A 22,767-nucleotide genomic window follows, 5' to 3' on the forward strand; every position below is an offset into this window, starting at 1 on the left:
CCCTGACAAACATAGAAAATTTTTATATTTTTACACCATTAGGATTTGGGTTACGCTTTGGAAAAAGGCACATTGTTATCAGAGACCCGAATCTCTGAAATTTCGGGATATTGAAATCTGTTAGACAGAAAAGGAAATTTTGGGAAAACTACTGAGACAATTCCAAAAATCCCCAACTTTTGGGAAATGATAGAAAAACATGTTAAGAACAACTTTTGTGTTGAAAGATTTTGCAGAAGAACTACGAATTGAACGGACTCGATGCATTAGGATATGTCTATACCCTGACGAAGGAAAATCAAGATTTTCCCAGAGGTCTGGGAAATCCCATTTTTGACAGAGGTCAAAACTAATTGGAAAAACCTACAAATCTTCAGATCATTAGTAGATTCAATCATGAATCCACTGTGATTTTTGGAGGACAATCCGAATCTCTCACAAGGGTGGTGTTGGAGGTTCTTGTCTGCTAAAGCAGAAATTGAAATTTTTGAAAATGTGAAATCTCAGTCTGGAATTCGGTTTTTAGAATAAAGTTGCAAAACTCAAGTTAAATCAAATTTTTGACAGGGAATAAATAACCTGCAAACCTATTAAATATAAAATTCCTGAGATTTATTGATGAAAATTTATGCACAAAATAACGATTATAAAGGGGATTCCAATGAGACTAAGTTAGAATAAATGGAATAAACATAGCATGATGTAATAAAACTAAATGCTATACTTAAATCATGAAATTTACATGAAACTAATGCTAAAATAAAATAAAATAAAATTACCAGGGAAATATGATCCACTTTTACTGTTGGTCATCGAAACGAGGGGGGTCTGATCCATTCGTTGGATGGATCTTCCTTATTTAGCCTTGATCATGGCTATTCATTGGGAGTTTTAGGAAAATATTATTTCCAGCCATGTGAATCCAGTCTTAAACTGGATTCACATAGTAGATTCCTAGGAAAAAGAGGAAAAAACGTGAGAAGGGTCTTACCTTGAGAGGCTTTCGCTCCAATTGGCTGAAGAAGGGGCTGACAGTAGAGGAGATGACAAAGTTTGAAGGTAGCTGGTGGTGTTTGCCAAGGCAAAGATGGTGTAAACCTTGCTGCAACGGCTAGAGGGACTCGCTTGATGGTAGCTGGAGCTGCTACAATGGTGAAGGTTGGAGATGGGTGCTTGAGGAAGGTGTCACCACCGGTTGGAGAAGGTATGGATGAAGATCGATGAGGTATAGCCAATGAGGGCTGAAGACTGACGTTGGAAGGCTTGTTAGATGGAGGTAGTTGCTGGAGGTAATGGTGGGCTGCAATTGATGGAAGGCTGGATGTCGGCTGCCACGGTGGATGATGAAGTGCTGGCTGTGGCTGGGTTGGAGAAGGAATTGCAGCAGGGAGTTGTACCTGAAGGTGCTCTTGAGATGGTGGCTGGAAGACGTTATATTTGCTGGAGAGGCTGATGGCTGCAACTGTGTTGTAGTTGCTAACTGGCAGTGGAGTTTGAAGATGATGGATGTGATTCAAAGTGGCTGAAGGATGAAGGTGGTGAAGATGGTGATCCCAAGGATGGCTGTCTGAAGATGCAGCAAGGAGGGTTGCAGCCAAAAGAGAGAGAGAGAGAGAGAGAGAGAGAGAGAGAGAGAGAGAGAGAGAGAGAGAGAGGCAGCCGTCTCCTTCCTTTTTTTCACCAAAACCCAAACTCAGGTTTTTTATCTTCTTTAACTTAGGTATTGATAGCCTAATGAAAAGGGAGTCAAAACAGTTTTCGTGAATGGGTTTGGAGGCTGGGGAAAAAAAAAGAAAGAAAGAAAGGGAAGAGAAGAAGGGAGAAAGAAAAAGGAAAGAAAGGGGAAGAAAGAAGAGGGAAAGAGGAAAGAGAAGAGGGTCTGGACTGCCATACGTGAGTGGAGGGAGAAGAGAGAAAGGAGGAAAGAAAGAAAGAAAAAGGAAGAAGAAAAAAAGAAAAGAAAGAAAAAGGAAAGAAAAAAATAAAAAAATAAAAATAAAAAAAAAAAAAATGGAGGAAAAAGAAGAAAGGAAGTGGGCTAGGGTGGTCGACCCCCTTGTGGGTCCCACCTTAGGAAGAATAAAATAATTAAAAAATAAAATAAAACAAACAAAAAAATAAAGAAAAAGATAAAAAAAAATTTCTTTTCTTATAAATTAAAACAAGAAACTGCAAATGGATGGGCCATCTCAGAGCGGGTCCAAATTCCACTTTTGAAATTCATTTTGACGATTAAAGGGGTAAAATAGTCTTTTAAAAAAAAAATTCCAGACGAAACGAGCTATTTTGGCAGTTTTTGAAACGAGCTCAGATTTTGAAGTTCAATACCTCGTTGCGAAGCAAATCCAATGTAGAATTTGAAAATTTAATTTTGAAAGAAATTTAGATTATTTTTCTCGAGAAAATATTTCCAAATTTAGAATCCTGGGGGTAAAAATGTCAATTTTGGAAACTTGGGGTTTGAAATTGATTTCTGAAAACTTTTAAAACTCAATCTGGATTGAAATTTATAAAACTAGAGTTCTAGACTTCAAAAATGAAATGAAATGTTATGAAATGCTGAGAAATGATATGAAATGATGAGAAATGTCATGAAATGACATGCGAAATGCTAACCCTGAATGAAGAATTTTGGATTTTAAACCCCAATTGGCAGTTGTACCAGTTCAAAAGGTGTTAAAATTGATAAAATTTGCAAAATGGTTGAAGAAAAGGTTTTTGGACTCTATTGGGTTAGAGTGACACTGAAAATCAAAGTTTGAGCTGAATTGAACTGAAATGAACTAGATTGAGCTAGGTTTTAGAGTTTCAGAACTCAAATGAACTGACCAGCCACTGACTCAACTGACCTTTTCGACTAAATTTTCAAGAAATACTGTCATTTTTAGAGAAATGGTACGGAATGGTCACTGGAGTGAAGTGAATTAGGGATCTGAGCTGGGTTTGAGCTAGAACAAAGATCAGTAATACTAACATGAACTAAAATCGAAGCTTGAACACTAGCTCAATTGGCTGAACTCAGCTCAATTTCAGCTGAAAGAGTTGAAATGAACTAAAATGGGCTCCTGAACACTTGGAAATGGTTTTGAACTGAAACTGGAGCGCTTGACCTTCTGGTGAGCTCAAGTTAGACTCTGGGGAATATGACTGGCTGTGAATGACTGATTCAGAGACAATTGGCTTAGATTTGAGTGAGAAATGAACTCATTTCTAAAGAAATGATCCCATTTTGGCAGGAATGGTCAGAAATGAAAATGGCCTTCTCCGAGTGAGCTCAGGTGAGCTTGAAATAACTGATATTCTAAATGTTTTGAACTGATCAGTGAGCTTTGTTGACTCCGACTAACTAGGGTCTGGGATGACCTAGGGGTAAAATGGTAATTTTCCTAGTGAAAGTGGGCAAAATGGTGATTTTCTGACATAAACTTGGGGTTTAACTCCTACACTGACCTAACATGGTTGGCACTGCACGAGGATGGTTGTTTGAGAATGGATGTGGAAAATTTGGGGTGTTTACAGTTGTCGACCTTCGCTATCTCCATCCGGCGAGTCTGAGGTTTCTTCTAGGTGATCTGTGAGGATCCGCACTCCTCGGGGATTTCTGGACTTACAGTTATGAAGATCTTGTGTTGGAATATTCGGGGACTGAATTGCCCCTCCAAGCGTCTTTTTCTGGGGAGTTAGATCCATCAAGAAAAGCCTGATCTGATTGCACTTTGTGAAACAAAGATGGTGGATATCTCGAGCTTCATCATCTCTGAAATCTGGCGTGGTGCCGATTTCTTCTTCAAGTCTGCAATTTAATATGCGGGATGCCTCCTCATCCTCGAGAAGCATTCTCTAGCCTTACAACGGGTGAACGAAAGAGTGTTTTCCATATCCATTGCTCTTCCCCTAGCACCAAAGATGACTTCAGTTGTGGTCACAATGGTGTACGGTCCCCATCACCAAAGTCGTTGTGAGGAGTTTTGGCCGGACTTGAATAGGGTCATTGCTTCATTCGAGGACCCGCACATTATCATGGGAGATTACAACTGCCTTTTGTCACCTATCGACTCAAGCATTCCGGTAACCTACTCGACTTCAATGAGGGGCTTCCAAAACTTTATTCAGATGAATCGGATGTACCACGTTCCCCATGTAGGTGAAGTTTTCTCTTGGACCAATCATCGATCTAGACCGTGCTTTCGTCTGCTAGACAGGGTGCTCATTTCGTCGGATCTGCTGAGCTCTATTAATGACATTTCATGTTGCCTACTTCCACCATCCGTCTTGGACCATAGTCAGATTGTTATCCGATGGAGCCAAGGCTTCACCGGTGACAAAAACTTCAAAATTGAGCAATGGTGGCTTAAGGAGGCGGGTTTCGAGTCGTTAGTCCAACAATCTTGGAGTAGAGCTTGCTATGCGGTCCGGACGGCTACATGATGCATGGTTAAGCTTTTTTGCTTATTCTACGACATCAAATCTTGGCTTATCTTAAATAAAATAAGCAAAATCCAAAATATGGGGGATTGGGAGTGTGAGTTGTCTTCTATCAATCAGTCACTCTTGGATTCGACTTATATGAATGCATCAGATATTGAAAGCCTCAATGCTAGATCGGCCGAGCTGACTCTTCTATTGCAATCTTGGCGTCTAAAGGATGAGATTCGCTGGAAGCAGCGGTCAAGGGTGACTTGGCTTAAAGCGGGTGACGGGAACACAAAGTTCTTTCATTCTTTAGCATCTCATAGGCATCGAAGACATGTGATTCATTCTATGTATATCAACGGTGTCTCCTTCTCGGGCGATCAGGTACTCCATGCTGTCACCAACTATTTCTCTAACCTGTATTCCTGCAGCCAAGCTACAGGTGGCTATATGGGTACAACTTTATTTTTGTCCATGGATTGGGCGCTCTCCAACTCGATTCAGGGGTTGTTCACCGAAGAAGAAATCTTCTCGGCGGTGCGGGATTCGTCTGGGTGGAAGGCTTCAGGATTTGATGGGTATCCAGTGGATTTCTTTCGCATATTCTGGCAATGCGTTAAGAGTGACATTCTTAGTGTCTTCGTTGAGTTTCATCACAACGACTGATTGTCGGTTCATTCTCACCTAGCCATTGTGTCGCTTATTCCTAAGGAGGAAGTCGCATCGGACATCTCACGGTTCTGCCCTATATCAGTGTTAGGGGGTTTATATCGCATTATTGCCAAGGTCTTGGCTAATAGGATACGGTTAGTCGCTCCTAAATTTTTTTCGGAGGCTCAGTTCGCCTTTATTCCTAATAGAAGAATTTAACATTCCTTCATTTTGGCCACAGAAGTGTTGCACTCTCTCAAGATCAACGGGGGGGGGGGGCTTTCTTCACTCTTAAGCTTCACTTCCATAAAGCCTACAACTCGATTCATTGGCTGTTCCTCTTCAACATGTTGGTGAACTTGGACTTCAGTAGGCGTTTCTCTAGCTGGGTGCATAAGCTGGTAACCAATGCCCAGTCACAGATTCAGATCAATGGGGTCAAGGGGAAACAATTCAAACTTGGTCGTGGTCTTCGGCAAGGATGTCCCCTGTCTCTGTTACTCTTCAATGTCATCTCTGAAGGCCCTGTGGCTTTGGTTAAGAGGGCAGTGGAGTGTGGCCTAATTGAACCTTTCGGTATACAGGAATGTCGTAGTCAGATCTTGACCTACGTTGATGACATAATTATCTTCGGAAGGGCTTCCATCCAACAAATGTTAAGATTCAAGCTTGTCCTTTTTTTCTATCAATGTCAGGTCTATCCATGTACTGCGATAAGTGTTGTCTGTCCATGGTAAATGTCCCTCCGTCAATGTTGGCCATGGGTCAGCGAATATTCAGGTGCTCGGTATCAGAAAACTCCTTTTTTTATCTGGGTTTGTCGCTTTAGATTAGTCGTGTAACAACGGTAGCCTGGAGCGCTACCCTTCAAAGGGTTTAGAATAAAATATCAGGCTGGCAAGCTTCCTACCTTTCCATCGCTGGTAGACTGACTCTCATCAAGCACGTTCTTAATGCTATGCCAGAATTTTATATGTGTATGTTCCTGATGCCTATGGGGGTTAGTAAGAAGCTAGCTCGGATAGTGGCAAACTTCCTGTGGTCTAGGCAAGGTCCCAACAACAAGCGCCACCTGATAGGGTGGGACACCCTTTGACTTCCTCTATATAGGGGGGTTTGGGAACCAAGGATCCCAGGCTAAGAAGTATGATACTCGTCGTGAAGCAGAGCTCGCTTGCACACCAACCTGGGTCCTCGTGTGCAAGCATTCTTCTAGCTAAATACGGGGGTGTGGAATCATTGGTGGGGGCTACAAGCGTGCATCAGCGAACAATGTCAAAGCTTCGTCGATCATGGATCCAAGCATGGTTTGCGGTTCTTTCAAATAATGGAAATGTTGACTCGCAATCTCAGATTTTTAGATGCAACTTTGCTCTAAACGGATCTTTTCGCTCAAAAGAATGCTACCTCGCTCTCCTTCCTTCAGGGGTGGACCGGTTCCTGGCGAGCCTGATCTAGGGCAAGGGACCGACTCCTAGATCACGTTTCCTGGCTTGGCTAATCTTACACGATCAGGTGCAGACTGACAACTTCCTTAAATCCATCGGATTCCATCTGCCGAGTAAATGTGTGTTGTGTGAGGCAGCCGAAGAATCTGTGTTTCACCTTTTTTGGGAGTGCTCTATTTTTCAAAACATCTTTAAGGTGACCTGAAATAAGTTGGGGGTCAGCGTGCACCAGGAATTGTTCGCCAACAATTTGTTGTGGGGTCCTCAGCTAGTTCGTCATTGCAATAAATGGCAGGTTATTTGGCAAACTTGGCTTCTCTCGTTCTGGTGGGCTGTATGGATGACTCGCAACAACGCTATTTTTCGGCATATTCTGGCAGTGTTCAATAAACTGGTGAACCTTATTTTGGCAGACGTGTATGCCATTCTGCGCATCAGCATCCCTGATCTTCACCGCAATCTGCCACCATGGCCCCCTCATGATCCAGGGTGATGCTCGTCAACTAATTGTATTTATATCTTTTTTTTCTTTTTCTTTTTCTTTTTTCTTTTTTTGCTTTTCGCTTTTCTTTTTCTCTTTTTTTCTTCTTTTGAGGCTCCTTGGCATGTCTTGGGCCTTTTTAATTAGTTGTCTGGTAGCTTCAATGTTGGTTGAACCTGTTTCGTAATGTTGATGGTTATAGTTCGACTCTCTCTCTCTCTCTCTCTCTCTCTCTCTCTCTCTAGCGCTGTTGAATCTCACTGTGGTTGAATCTCTCTGTCGTGTGGTTTAGGATTTAGATTTGGCATCTTTGCTTGATTCAGGGTTATTTTCTATTATAGGGTATACTTGATATGAATTGCAAGCTACATGTGTTGAATCTCACTGTAGATGGCTAGATTTTTACTAGGTTTAGGGTTTACATTTAGGGCTTTGCTTGATTCGAGTTTGTCTTCTATACTGCAGTTTACTTGATATGTATTGAACCTCAATGTGGATGGCTGGATTTTTACTAGGTTTAGGGTTTAGATTTGGGGCTTTTGCTTGATTTTGGTTTTTCTTCTATTCTACAGTATACTTGATATGAATTGCATGTTGAATCCCGTTGTAGATTGTAGGATTTTTACTAGCTTTAGGGTTTAAATTTGCAGCTTTTGCTTGATTTGGATTTTTCTTCTATTTTACGAGATTTGCAAGTTATGTGTTGAATCTCATGGTGGATGGCCAAATTTTTACTAGGTTTAGGGTTTAGATTTGGGGTTTTTGCTTGATTTGGGTTTTTCTTCTATTCCATGGTATACTTTATATGATATGCATGCTATAATTGGTAGAATATTAGGAAAATTGAAAACAAAGGCAATAATATGAATTGCATGCTATAATAGATAGTACATTACCATACATTATTGAATGATTAAATTTTTTGTTTTGCAGATCATGGAATTCTCATGTTCTCAATAAATATTATCTCATTAGGAATTATGTTTGGGGCTTTTGTTGAATATCATCATGAAATTTTGATGTCCTCATTAAATATTATCTCATTATGCAATTTTGTTTGTTGAATGAGCTTGCGGTGAAATAGAATGATAAATCTTTACTTACCCATTCAAGCCTTATCTTGGGGTATTTTTTTATTATTTTATAAAGCTAAGCATAAAAAAGTAAAATAAAATACCAAAATACAAAAAAAAATCAAAAAATACCAAAAAAAGAAAAGAGTCATGTCATTCACTAGGCTTGGACCTAGTCTTAGGTCCTAGTGGAAATGAAAAAAAAACATTATTTAAGAAAAAAAAAAGACCATAGAAAAAAAAAGTGAGAAAGCTCTAAAAGTTGCAATGCTTCATCTATAATTGAAGATGTCATGCAAGATATGTCCATGATCCCTTACCCACATGCTTATCTTTGCACCTCACATTCAAGAATGTTGTGCCCAAACTTCTTTATTACCCATTTGAGACTCGTGATACCCAAAGATTACAGAAAAAAAGAAAAGATTCATTTACCTTAGAATAAAAAAGGTCATTACCATCTCATCCAGTACCATTGTCATTATCATTCGCTTTGTTTCCCAAAGTTTAATAACCCATATCCTATTATTTCTTTTAAAGTTTTTAAAAAATGGTTGGTCACTTGAAAATATTCAATATAGATAAGTTTGATGCAAACTTTGTAGTGTGGAGGTTAAAGTGTATCAGAATGAAAAGTCCCAGGCTCATTTAGAAGTTTCTAAAGTTTCAGTCTTTGTGAGATTAGATTGGCAACTATTGAAGCATGAGCTTATACATGTGCTTCTATGACTAGTTGCTTTAAAATTTAAAGGTTAAACAAAATATTTATAATAGTGAAGAAGAGCAAGTTTATTTATTTTATGATAACTTCAATTAGGTGCAAAACTAGAAAATGAAGTTAGATCAAAATTATAAAAGAATCAAATTGTTGCTGAGTAGTGCAAGTTACACTCACTCTTCTCATGTTTGCAATACTTTTCATGGCAATTATCCAGTCATATGAAAAAAAATATTCACTTTCAAAAAAATTTAGCAAGGGGCAGTTCTTTTTTTTTTTGAAAAAAAATAAGGAGCATCATTTTTGTTGTATTTCATATATTTCACCATGTTACTCAACATAATCATGCTTCCTTGTTAGTTATAAATGTCATCATTGTCTTGTCATTTGTTTGTCATAAAGTTCTTTAGCATCATGATTTGATTGTCTCATTAATAACATTCATATTACATCCAATCATTCAGTTCATCTCATTTAACCTACAAAGTTCTACAAGTTGATCCTACAACAAGATTTGTTTTGACAAAAAAATTTATAATATTTCATCAATTTTATCCAAATTGGTTTTTTTACAATGCACATATCATTGTTATAGTTTTTGCAAAAAGTATCATTTTGAGTCAACTTTTTTAAAATGTCTTTGTCTTTTTGCATTTCATCTTGTTTATTTCATCTTGAGAACGATGGTTGTTCATCGACAAAGCTTTCCCACTTTGAATGGTTGATCATTAAGCCAAGGAGTGGAGAACGCCTGAAAAATGTATTTTGTCAACATAATTATTTTTTGTTAAAGATGACAATATCAACTTTGAGCAAACTAAGGTCAAGTATCTTTTACATTATTTTCTCAAAAACTTAATCTTTCATTAGTCAAAAAATTCATCTTAAGAACTTGCTTCATGATCACCTTGATCAAAATAGATTAAATCAAAGCATTTCATCATGCATCATCATGTCATGTCATATGCATCTTTGTATATATTACTAACCATTTTTCTTTCAACTAACATAGTTTTGAAGGACCCAAATGTCTCATTAGAAAAAGCCCATCCAGTCATGTCTTAGGACCATTCTATAGGTAGATGGACATTAGGTCAGGTCATCTCACAAATTTATGAAGTAATTAAATACCCATTTAATGAGCACGAAAACAATTTCATCTCATCCATTCTCTCCAAAACGTTTTTGGACCATAAATGTCATTTTAAATGTCTTTATCATATTTTGATATTTTTTCTCAAAAAACTTATTTTTGTCTTTGCCTTTTAAAAGAAGTCTTTATCTCTTGTGAAATTGCCAATCGTCTTCTATGTGATTTCAACCGACAAAACACTTGTTTCACCTTTTGTCTAACCTCACTTATCCGAGACTTTTCCTTTGTAGTTACAGAGTTCAAGGGAAATCCCTCGTGTGAAACAAGGTACTAGCTTAGTCTTTGGTCTAACCTCATTTGGTGAGACCTCTCAGACTATATAGAAAATCATCACAGAGAGACCCTTGTGTTGAGCTATGTATGCGCCTTTAGCTCTCACCATCAACAATCAATGAATTTGTCTTTTTATAAAAAAAATTCAAAAATATAATGTTATAGTCAATTTTTTGCTCTTTTCATAAACTGGTGTCAACTTTCATTGTTATCGATCAAGCTTTACATGCTCGACAACAAATATGGGTAAATTTTAGTGTTTTCGACCTATTTCAAAGTTATGCTAATTCAAACTTTATTTTTTGGACTCTAAAACAACATCCTCAGGATTTTTATCTAAAAGATCAATTAAACTAGAGAATTTTATATTTCAAACAAGCCAAAAATTGGGACCAAAATAAGGTGATTTGTTTAGTAAAAATCCTATTTTTCAGGTAGGTCCTACTTTGAGTGGGGGTGTGAATGGGTTTGGTTTATCCGAACCCAATCTGGACCAAACCCTATAGGGTCCGAGTATGGTGATAAATAATAAAACCTGATTAAGACCCAGGTTCAGACCTGAAGGTTTGATTAATACATGGATCCATGTATAGTTTGTGAAATTTTATACTAGACCTGGGCTTGACCCAAGTTTCAATTAATATCCTCAATTTTTAAACATAAAAATAAAAAAATTATTATTTTATTGTATATGGTCTAAGTCTGGTTCATGTAGTCCTTATCGGGTTTGGGTATGGTTTCTCTTATAGTGGACCCGATTAGACCCGGGTCCAAACCTGATACTATACCCAAAAATCGGGCCCAAAGTCTGGTTCTACCTGGGTCTAAACCAAACCTAACTCGTTGATACCCTTAACTTTGAGCGCATTATGACCACCAAAATGATCGAATTTAATTTTTTTATTTAAAAGATGAATTAAATTAGACGATGTTAGCTTTTTCAACAAATTGAAATCACCTCAAAAGAACATCCAGATATGAAGTTACATCCAAAACAAATTACCATGTATGGTCCATTTTATCCATTTTTGCTATATACATTCTACGTGTCGTTAGGAAAATGTTGATGACACATGAATTATCATTAACATTTGTTTTTCGTTTCATCAGAATGGTTCAAAAATGATGAATTATCGTTAAAAATCTCAATGTGTCGTTAGCATTTTTGGAGTGTCGTTAGTAGTTCATTTGATTAAAAAATGTGCACCACTTTAGAGAAACCACCTATTTTCCTTATCATGTCTCATTAAAACCATGAGACATGATCTTGCCTAATACTAATCCCCTTAAATCTCATCCTTCACCAATCTAATCCTTAGATTTAGGCTAAAAAACCCTTGGCCAACCAGAGAAACCCTTTCAAACTTCTGCCAATAGGATCTTGTCATCACGTCCTTGGACGGATCTAGCTAGATCTACCAATCCTAGATACTCAAGAATTGTGATAAAATCCGTTAAGAAAACCTATAAATTGCCCCCCTTCTATTCCCGCATATGTAGTTTGAGATCTAACTTCACCTACATTCTGCCAAAATCTCCATACAACTAGATCTAACACTTTAACATAGCATAGGACCCAGATTCCCTATCTCACTTACCTTCAGAGTCCATGCGTAACCAGAGTGTTGTCATAGTTTCACCACGCTCATCACATCATAGAAAAGGGATACCTAAGCTTGAGGTAAGATTTGGTTTACCTTTTATATTCAGTTCATTTATTCAATAAGTGTAGAACACCCTAACCTTTGTATAGTATCTTTGTTTCTTGTTTTCTTCTAGTCTTGGTGGTGTCTCACACCATCAAGATCGCCCCTTTTTTAGGACCTGTATACGTGGTACGAACACTCACAAGCTGAAACTTGCGTTGAAGATTTCGAGCTTTTGGTGCATCTAATCTGTGCTTGGTGGAGGAAGAAATGCACACAACTTGAAGAGCAGACCCTACAACTCTCAAGTTTGAATCCAGATTTTTATCCAAATAAAATTTCTTTTTGAAAACCCCTCTTTTTGTTTTTCAAAATTTGAAGATCCCCACCAGCATCCTCCACGAGGTAATCAAGTGAAGAAAAGTGCAAAAATCACAATGATAATCGAATCGCAAGCATGCTAGGAAGCATTTCTATGTATGTGCAGACAAACGCTGAATCCCCTACCAACTTGCATCAAAATGTAATGTTATATTAAAAGAGATTTTGAATAATGACCATATTAATGGTCTCACATGCATGAAGGCATTAGACCTATTGGTAGTCTCAGACAACATAACTATATTCCTGAACTTAGATCCACAAGCATTAGACCTACTGGTATGCATTTGCACAAGCTATTATATATATCATTCTTCTTAATTGTGCTTGATTCATGTTTATGGTAATTGTTTAATGTCATCATTTTGTTATTACCATGCTGTTGTAGATTGTGTATGTTAATGTTGATATATATATTCTTATAGCTTGATATTTAATTTTTAGTTCTTGTGTATGTTATTTGTGTTTATGGTAATTGTTTAATATTGTTACTATATTAAATATTTAATATTAAAATATTGCATGTTATAACCCTGTTGATTGTAGATTTGTATGTTAATGTTGATGGATATATACATATTCTTATAGCTTTATATATGATTTTTAGTTCTTGTGCATGTTATTCATGTGTATTGGATGATTATATTTCTGTATGTAAAAGTATAATAATACCTCGAGAAGAATTTGTTTACTTACTCACTGTGGTGGTGATAATCATATACATATATATGCAGTTTGAGAATGACAAATAGGGCAAGTGTTCACGATTCCATACATAAAACTCATGGATTATCTTTATAATGTGTAAGTGAATTAGTTTTGATTAAATCAACCACCCAAATCATACACTTTTAATTGGACATGGATGCTAATTAAGAACCAGATGAATATTCTGATTGTTTATGAAAGTTTCTTGATTAGATTTGTTAGGATCCATGTTTGGATCAGATTGGAATCTGTAATATCTATATAATCTTATTTGGTTCCAACACATGGAGAGAGAGAGAGAGGATATAAAATACGTAGAAATGACCGGATGAATGTTTGGATTGTTTATGAAAGTTTATTGATTAGATTTTGTTAGGATTCATATCTGGATCAGATTGGAATCCGTAATATCTATAGAATTTTATTTGGTTCCAACACATGGAGAGAGAGAGAGAGAGAGAGAGAGTATAAAATACGTAGAAGTGATACATTCATTGCAAAAAAATAATGTACAAAAGATAAAACATGGATTGGCCATGTCGGTATTGTTAAGAGGTGGCCAAGGAATAAACAAAATTTGATTAAGCCACATTTTTATGAGATAATATCAGTTACACTCTTGGGTTTCGAACCCTGGCTGAAATTCAATGAGGCATGTTGTTTTGACCAAATTTGACCCATGGATGTGTTCAACGTTGGAAAAATAGTAGGAATTGAACCTCGAACGCTATTTTTTTATGAGAAAAATTGCAAAAATGAAACTAAAGTTTGGGCATTAATAAAAAACGATTTTTTTTAATAAGGCACCTAAATTTCTGCACCCTTAAAAAAAAACTTTCATCCTTTTAACCTAGGTTATTACTAACTCAAGATAAGTTAAGAGAGTTAATTTACTAGTTAAACCCTTCAAAGACTCCTTTCCTTTTTTAAGTGTACTTTTTTAAAATATGATGTTGAGGGTAAAATAGTAAATTTACATTACATTTAAAACTTGACGATAGCAAACTCCTAAGAAGTTTTAATTAACTACGATATTTTTAGGTATATTTTTGAAATTTTTCCAAAACTTAGATTCCTTTTTTGAAAATTTCCGTATATGTAGAAATATGATGTTTTTTTTTTGTGGGTGGGGGTCCTCCAATTTACAAGTACCATCATGAAACATTTTTTACAATATTTTCTTTTATCAAGTTACCTCCAAATTGAAGTCATTTGGTCCACCTATCGTATTTTCCATCATCGTTATTAATTTTTGTTTGATACTTCGCTGGTGATGGAGAATGGTGAGATGTTGGAAAAGAGAGAGGGCATTTTGAGAGGATACTGAATACAGGGGGGCTTATCGGGAGGAGGAGGATTGAAAGCGGGATTAGGAGTTGCAGATCAGTAATGCCTAAGAGGTGGTCCAAGGTTGTGGGTCATAAGGGCCCATTTAACTGCGCGTCCCGTGCATCACAATGGACATTGGCGCAGTCCAAATGCGGGACATGCGTACACACTGTTCCACGCATCTCATGGGATGATATTTTTCCGTTCTGACCCACCTGGAATTATGTGAATGGGGACAAGGGACGGTGTTCAAAAAATAAATAAAAATGTCCTGTGGGACAGTATGTCCTGGACATGACAGTGTCCTATCTGTGCTGGACAGTGTGTTCTGCGCAAGCTTGGACAAGCAGCCAAACGCCCCTAAAGTGTATCTTTTAGCAGCAGTAGTAGTTTACATTCCTGCTAGCCGATATAATGCATAGATGAAGCCATTTTCTTAGTCGATGATTTTAGGCTTTGCTGGTGAGGAAATAAATAAGAGAATAGAGTTCATATTCATTTTTGAGATTATGAGTAGACTGTGGGCTAGCATTAGTGATCTTCAATTCACGCAGGTTGTAATGGCCTACCTCTGATTATAGACAGAGGATATGAGAATGATCCTTTAGAAGGGTGCTTGAGAACTTGTTGGGCGCAGTTTCATGGGCAACAAATAAATGACTGCCAGACATGGAATGGAAGCCGGAAAGAACTTCAATGGTTCCTCAATGAATTCGGCTCTGGATCTCCCGATCGAATTTTGGATAGAGGACTTATTATGGAGTGTTGCTGAGCATACGGGAGCCACACTGCTGGAAATAGATCATTGTACGAAAAGGTTGAGATGCATCAATGGCGGAGCCACGGGTGGGCATGGGTGGGCGGTCGCCCACCCTAGATTTCGAAACTGAGTCGACTCGCGACTCGGGAAACCGAGTCGACTCGGTACTCGAGAAACCGAGTCGACTCGGGACCCGGACTCTCGATGAGTCTAGAGCCTGCCGAAAGGGGGCGAGGGGTAAAACCCTCGCCACTTTTTCTCTTTCCTATGTGCTCTGCCCTTCCGTTCCGGCGTTCCGTCACCGGCAACCCCATTCGCCGGCTCTCCTCCCCTGTCCTCTGCAGCCACCGGCGACTGTCACCGGCCTCCCTTCGGTGAACCCGCGGTGCCCCCCCAAGCTCCGACGACGCGAGGCACGGGTGTAGCAGTCGGACCTTCCTCCTCGTTCGCCGACGACCATCGCTAGCCGGCGTAGCCGCCGACCGTCGCACCATTGTCGCAGGTAACCTCCCCCACCATTTTTGGTTTGATTTTTGGTTTTGGAAACCTTAGAACTACGATTACCCTTCTTTCCCTCTCAAAATCTCAACTCAATCTCAAGCTCAGCCCCTCTCTCCTGTCATGCGGTCCATCCCCCTTTGAGTCTTTGACCATCGTGCTCCCCCACCATTTTCCAGCGTTGGTGACAGACTCAAAGCCTAAAGGAGGTCCCAACCCTCTTTCCTTCTCTCGAATCTCCATTCAGTCTCATGACCCTTCTCTGTTGCGGTCCATCCCCCTCTGGCCTTCGCCACCATTTTTGGCATCAGCGACTGAGCTTCAGTCGATGACAGGTAACCTAATCTCTCTCTCTCTCTCTCTCTTTGTTGCAAACAACAACAAGAGGGAGTCGCTATTTCTGTGTTCTTTATCTCAAATTTTCTTGTTTCAGATTTGTGGTTCGATTTATTGAATCATTTTTCTTGCCTCTTCTTATCCTTTTTTTTGTTATTATATTAAATTTTTTACTCTTGGTGTTGCGATCCCTTCCCGACAGGGGGCTTTGCCCTCTGTCCCTCGATTATCGGTTGGGGCTTTGCTTCTGATTGCCAACAGGGGGCTTCGCCCCCTGCCTTGTTCTTTTTCTTGTTGTCATGGGGTAATAATTTCATATTGATCTGAACCAGATGTTTATAGTGCTCCTATGTTCCCTCAAGGGTATGCTACATGCCCAACATGAGGTCATGTCCAGTCATTCAGTGTTTCTTTCAAAGCTTTTAGGTGGTTCAGAACAACATTTCGTTCATTCACTAACTCAGTCTTCTTGTTCTTTTGACATCACACAGCCATCTTCAGCCAGTCTTAGGTGGTAGGTTTGGGCGTGTATAAGCAACCAGATCATATGGGATGCTCTCTGCAAGATGACTTTCTTTTAATTTCTTTCTAGTGGTCCTCTTTCTGTTTCAGGATGCCTCCTTGGCATCTATACTCTTCTGCCTTCATCTGTTTTACTTTTTCTTTTGCCAGTTTTTTTGTTTATCTCGCTTTTTGTGAATTTTCAATCTTGCAGCTAATTAAGTGCTTAATTTTCATGAAGTCTTATCTTTCCCTCAATCTCCAACGAGTATATTATGTTATACTTTATGTTTCTGTGAAAATGCAGGTAAATGCTGCTGCAGAAGTGATATATGACCTTGTTGATCCCACTGCAAACCTAATCTTTGGTGCGGTTATAGACCAATCACTCAATGGACAAGTAAGTTGGTGAATAACTATTTGCTGTTTTACCCCTTTCTTTTTGGAATTTCTGCTGCTGCTTCCAATGTAGAGAAATGCTTAGAAGTTAGAATCTAATAGTATTAATGATTAATGAGTCGTGCATTCTCAAATGAGTGCTATAGTTCTTCTAAAGACCAACAATTCTATCTGGATTTGTGTCAATACTCAATAGACATTCTTTCATTGTTCCTAATCAAAATTAGTTGCTCTCTTGTTTTTTTAATAATCATGTCCTGTTTTAGTTGGTTTGAATGCCTTTTCAAAGTTCAGATTCTTTAATCAATCCTATCACTAGGTTATTGGCGACGGATTTGTAAAGGCATCTTACCCATGTATGTTGATGTGCCTGAGTTTGACTGGTAACTTAGTAATTTCTTAGTAGTAAATCATACATAGGTGTTTGAGATTGATATAAGTTCTTCCAGGATACTTGTCATGACTTAAGGCACGTTTGATAGTGAGGGGAAACTTCTCTGCCAGAGAAGTTTCCCCGCTTTTCGGGTGGGACCCACAGGGGGCTTTGCCCTCTATCCCTCGATTATCGGTTGGGGCTTTGCTTCTGATTGCCAATAGGGGGCTTCGCCCCTTGCCTTGTTTTTGTTCTTGTTCTTGTTGTCATTTCATTTTACTCGATCATTTTTTGCAATGAGATTTGGCTTATATAACATTGTCATATTTTTTTTTTTCGTTGCGTAGGAATGGATAAGTTTATAACGAAAGGGTCAATCTTTGATAAATCTTCCGTAACTCGAGATGGAGAACCAAGTCAGAAAATATGCAAAACAGAAAATGATGAATCAGAGTTACCTGCAGACCCTGCACTTCGTCCTTCTATTTCTAGTTATCATCCTAATATCCAAGATAATGTTCGTAGAGCATATATGATCCGAGGTCCTTGTCAACCTCGAGATTGTATGTTTCAACTAAACCATCAAAAACGAAGATTCATTCCATCTTGGTATGATGAGTATAAGGATTGGTTGGAGTATAGTACAAGTAAGCATAAAGCATATTGTTTGCAGTGTTATCTTTTCAGGCCAAAAAGCACAGAGAAGATTAGTTTAGAGGCATTCGTATCTGAAGGATTTGATAACTGGAAAGACAAGAAGAGGTTTGATAAACATGTTGGAAGCTCTGGCAGTTTTCACAATTCAGCACGAATGAAGTGTCAAAATTTGATGCAACAAAAACAACATATTGATTCTATACTTTATCAACAAAGTGTTCGACAGAAAGATGAATATAGACTTCGCCTTTGGGCAACTGTTAGTGCAATCAGATACTTGTTAAGTCAAAGATTGGCATTTCGAGGGCATGATGAAGCTGAAGAATCTCTTAATAGAGAAAATTTTATTGAGTTGTTGAAGATATTTGCAAAGATCAATGATGACATAAATAAAGTTGTATTGAAAAGTGCTCTAGAAAATAACAAATTGATATCTCCTGATATACAAAAGGATATTGTCAAGGCTGCTTCTATACAAACCACAAATGCTATTATCATGGAACTTGGAGATACTTTTTTTTCTATTTTACTTGATGATTCTCGTGATGTATCAACTAAAGAACAAATGGCTATTGTTTTACGGTTTGTTAATGAAAAAGGTCGAGTGGTTGAGAGATTTCTTACACTTGTGCATGTTCTTGAAACAAGTTCTCTGTCACTCAAACAAGCAGTTGAAGAAGCATTCTGTAAGAATAAATTAAGCATATCAAGTTTGCGTGGACAGGGTTATGATGGAGCAAGTAATATGAGAGGGGAGTTTAATGGATTGAAAAGTCTTATATTACAAGAAAATGCATCTGCATATTATATTCATTGTTTTGCACATCAACTTCAATTGGCATTAGTTGGTGTTGCTAAAAAAATTCATTGCTTGATGTGTTTTTCAATATATTAGGCAGGTTGTCAACTTTTTTCTCCACTTCATGCAAGAGATCTGAGCTTATTCGAGAAGCAGAATTTATGAGAATTGCTGAAGCACTTGCATTGGGTGAACTTGAAACAGGACGAGGATTAAATCAAGAAATAAGTTCCAAACGACCTGGTGATACTTGGTGGGTTTCTCATTACGATGCTTTGGTTAATTTACTCAGTATGTATTCTTCTGTTATTCAAGTGTTAGATTTCATTGCAGAAGATACATATTCAGGAAAAAGTTCAGATGCAATTATTTTATATCATTAGTTGCAAGATTTTGAATTTGTGTTTTGCTTATATTTGATGTGTAAAGTTTTGGGAATAACTGATGATCTTTCACAAGCACTTCAGCGAATAGATCAAGACATTGTGAATGCTATGAGTTTAGTCACTATATCAAAACAGTGCCTTCAAGGTCTAAGAGACAATGGATGGGACTCTCTCATAAACAAAGTGTTCATATTTTGTAAGAGATTTGATATTCTGATTCCTGATCTAGGGGACTCATATACACCTCAAGGACGACCAAGACGTAAGGTTGAAAAGATCACCACATTGCATCATTATCGTATTGATGTGTTTTATGTTATTATTGATTTGCAACTTCAAGAGTTGAATGATCGTTTCACTGAAGCAAATACAAAGCTCCTCCTTTCAATGGCATGCTTGAGTCCAAAGAATTCTTTTTCTGCTTTTGATAAAGATAAGTTGATTCGTCTTGCTGAGCTTTACCCTAAGGACTTTTCTAACGTAAACATAATTAGACTGGAAAATCAATTGGATATATATATTGCAGACATGCGAAACAGTGATCAGTTTTCAAATTTAAAATCTTTAGCAGAGCTAGCAGAGATGATGGTAGCAACTCAAAAGCACATTGTATTTTCTCATGTGTATCTATTGATTAAGTTGGCATTAACTTTGCCAGTTGCAACAGCAAGTGTTGAAAGAGCATTTTCAGCTATGAACAATATCAAAAGTCGTCTACGTAATAGAATGGGAGATGAATGGATCAATGATGCTTTGGTTACTTACATAGAGAAGGAGACATTTGATACCATCAGTGATGATGCAATTATGAATTGCTTTCAAAATATGAAAAATAGAAGATGCCAATTATAAAATTTTCATGAATTTAGTTGTTTGTATTTCTTAAGTGAACAATTTTTATTTTAGTTTAAAAGTACAATTTAAGGTTTTATCTTATTATGTTCATAAATTTAGTTGTTTGTGTTTGTAACAATTGTTATTTTAATTCAAAGGCTTATTTAAGTTTTATCTCTCCACGAATGACTGTTCCTCCAGCGAAAATTTTTCGGGTCCGCCACTGGTCCGAATAAATGGATCGTCCTTCAAGACCATAGCATTGTCTCCGAGACCCGAAGTCTGCCCACCCAAGGAAAAACTTCTGGCTCCGCCACTGAGATGCATCATACATTATTATGCGAGAACATGTGCCAAGGTCTTGGCAAGCTTCACAACAAGTAGGGAGATTATGATAATGTTTGAGCAAAACCGCTTTATTAAATAGATGACTAGAGTATGAATCCAAGCTTTCTTTGTGTAACATATATCACGTCTTGCACCATCAGTGGCCAATGAAGGTTGGCAACAAGTTAAATCTAAACAAGTTTGGAGGAAGAAGACAACCGATCAAACTGAAGGTGTAATTCTTTTGAGGTGCATGGGGGAGGATGCGATAGACATCTCAAAGCCAGATAACATTGATATAGAGAATTCATCTAATGATTAGGAGTTCTAACATCCAAGTGGTGCTAAGCCCATAGTGCAATCTCGGTCTAAGGAAGACAAAGAGAGGCGTTGCTTCTAATGATAAATTGGTTGGTTTCCGTTTCCGTTGCGGTGAAACTTCTAATGTGCCAAGTGCCACTAAGCCTAAAGTGCTGAAGGAAAATGAAGGGTATGACGTTTCTTCTCTAATGATCAATCAATTAGTTTCTTTTGTGGTGAAAATGCAAATGTTTCAATCTTCATATGGATCCAAAAGGAGTAGCAGGGGTTCTTTGGAAGGACCCCGATCCAAGATGGTCCGAGCTGCAGTGGTTTGCACCGCAAAAAATAGCAAGGAGAATGTAGCGCCTAGATCCAATGTCCAATATCTCATGCATAGGAGTGTCAATGGGTCGGGTTTGGTTCAGACCCAGGTGGAATCAGACTTGGACCCGATTTTTGGGTATGGTATCGGGTTCAGACCCAAGTCTAATTGGGTCTAGTATAAGAAAAACCATACCCGGACCTGATAAGAACTACATGAACCGGACCCAGACCACCCCGGTAAAACCATATTTTTATATTGAAATTTAAAAAAATTATCGTACTTTATGCATAATTTAACCTGATTCCCAAAAACCTTATAATTTTTTATATTTCTTTTGATGTCCAAAATCGCAAATATTCAACATTATTAGGACCTTTTTACCTTTCGTAACTGCGAATTTAGGCCTTTTGTGATAAAATTATACCTCTCGTCTGTTATGTCCAACACTCACTTAAATCCAGAATCACAAGTTCTTTTATGCGAAAACTCATACCTCACAAACTCACATAAATTTATTTGTGATTTTTTGGTGAAACTGAAACCACTAAAATCACAAATATCCTACTATTTCACATATATTTCAATATTTTGCATAAAAATAATTGTGAAACTCTACTTAAACTGAAACCATTAAAATCCTATTGTTTCACATAAATCATACTTTTTGCATATAATTCACAATTGCACATAAACATATTTATGAAAATCTTATTGTTTCATAAAAATCCTTCTGTTTCACAAATAAATTAGTTATTTATGATTTTAGTTGCTTCAACAGTTATGTGAAACAATAGGATTGTTGTGAAATTGTCGAATTTGTGTGAATCAATAGGATTTTCTCAAATATTTTTTTTGCGAATTTGTGAATTAATATGTAAAAAAGTTGGATATATGCAATTTTAGTGGTTTCAATTTAAGTAGACATGTTTAAGCGTATTTATATTATACTTGTGATTTTAATGGTTTCAGTTTTTAAGTAGATTTTTGCATATAACAACCCAAATAACATTGAATGTAAGCAAATAGATATTCAAATATCATTTATGATTTGAAAACATATAAACAATGATGTTATATACAAATCATTCAATAGTGCTTTCAGTTTGAACATTCAAATCATTTAAACATTCAACAGTGCTTTCAGTTTAAACATTCAACAATGATTTCAGTTTTAGATTCAAATCATTTAAACATTCAACAGTGCTTTCAATTTTACATTTAATTCATTTAAACATCAATTAATGACATTATATATAAATGAATAACAACACAAACGACTTTATATAAAAATTCATTCATAGAAATATTCAAATAATATTATATACAAATCATTGAGTAATCAATGAGTTACAATGTTGATCTTCGAATATATACAAAAAAAAACAATCAAATGAATTCTACGATTGAGAATGTTGTGATTGCCACGATCGTAGATTATCGATGACCTTATTTGTGTTCTCCAGAAGGTCAACTTAGCCCGTACAATGTGCGTTTAAGTTTGCACACATGATGAGGCTTGGTGGGATCTTCAAAACCTGGTTGTTGCTACATGTACACAAGGTCAGTAAGAAAGTCATGCAAGAAGGCATTTTTGACATCAAGTTGATGGATTGTCCATCCATGAGTGATGACTATTAACAAGACAACTCGAATAGTTGTCAGTTTAATCATGGGTGAGAAGGTTTCTGAAAAATAAATGTTGGCATCTTGGTTGAAGCCTTTTGCAACAAGGCATGCTTTGAGCCGCTCAAGGGAACCATCAGCATGAATCTTCATTTTAAACACTCATTTGTAGTTGACAATGTTCATGTGGGGCGATGGGGGAACTAGTTCCCAAGTCTCCGTTTGGTGAAGAGCACACATCTCCTATGTCATAGCTTCGAACCAGCCAGGTTGCTCGAGTGCGGCCTTGACAGACTTGGGTTCTAGAGGAACAGTAAGAGTGGCCAGCATGAGATATTTGGGGTTGGGTTTGAACACACCTGCCTGAGAACA

General features: G+C 37.5%; 1 pseudogene; it reads left to right on the top strand.

Moving 5' to 3' along the window:
- Window positions 1-1,128: 1,128 nt before the first annotated feature.
- The window catches only part of LOC149840040 (uncharacterized), a 33,559-nt pseudogene continuing 11,920 nt past the window's right edge, over window positions 1,129-22,767 (top strand).

Source organism: Nuphar pumila, chromosome 4 (genome assembly GCF_984573655.1).
Source record: "Nuphar pumila chromosome 4, dmNupPumi1.hap1.1, whole genome shotgun sequence".
NCBI lineage: Eukaryota > Viridiplantae > Streptophyta > Magnoliopsida > Nymphaeales > Nymphaeaceae > Nuphar > Nuphar pumila.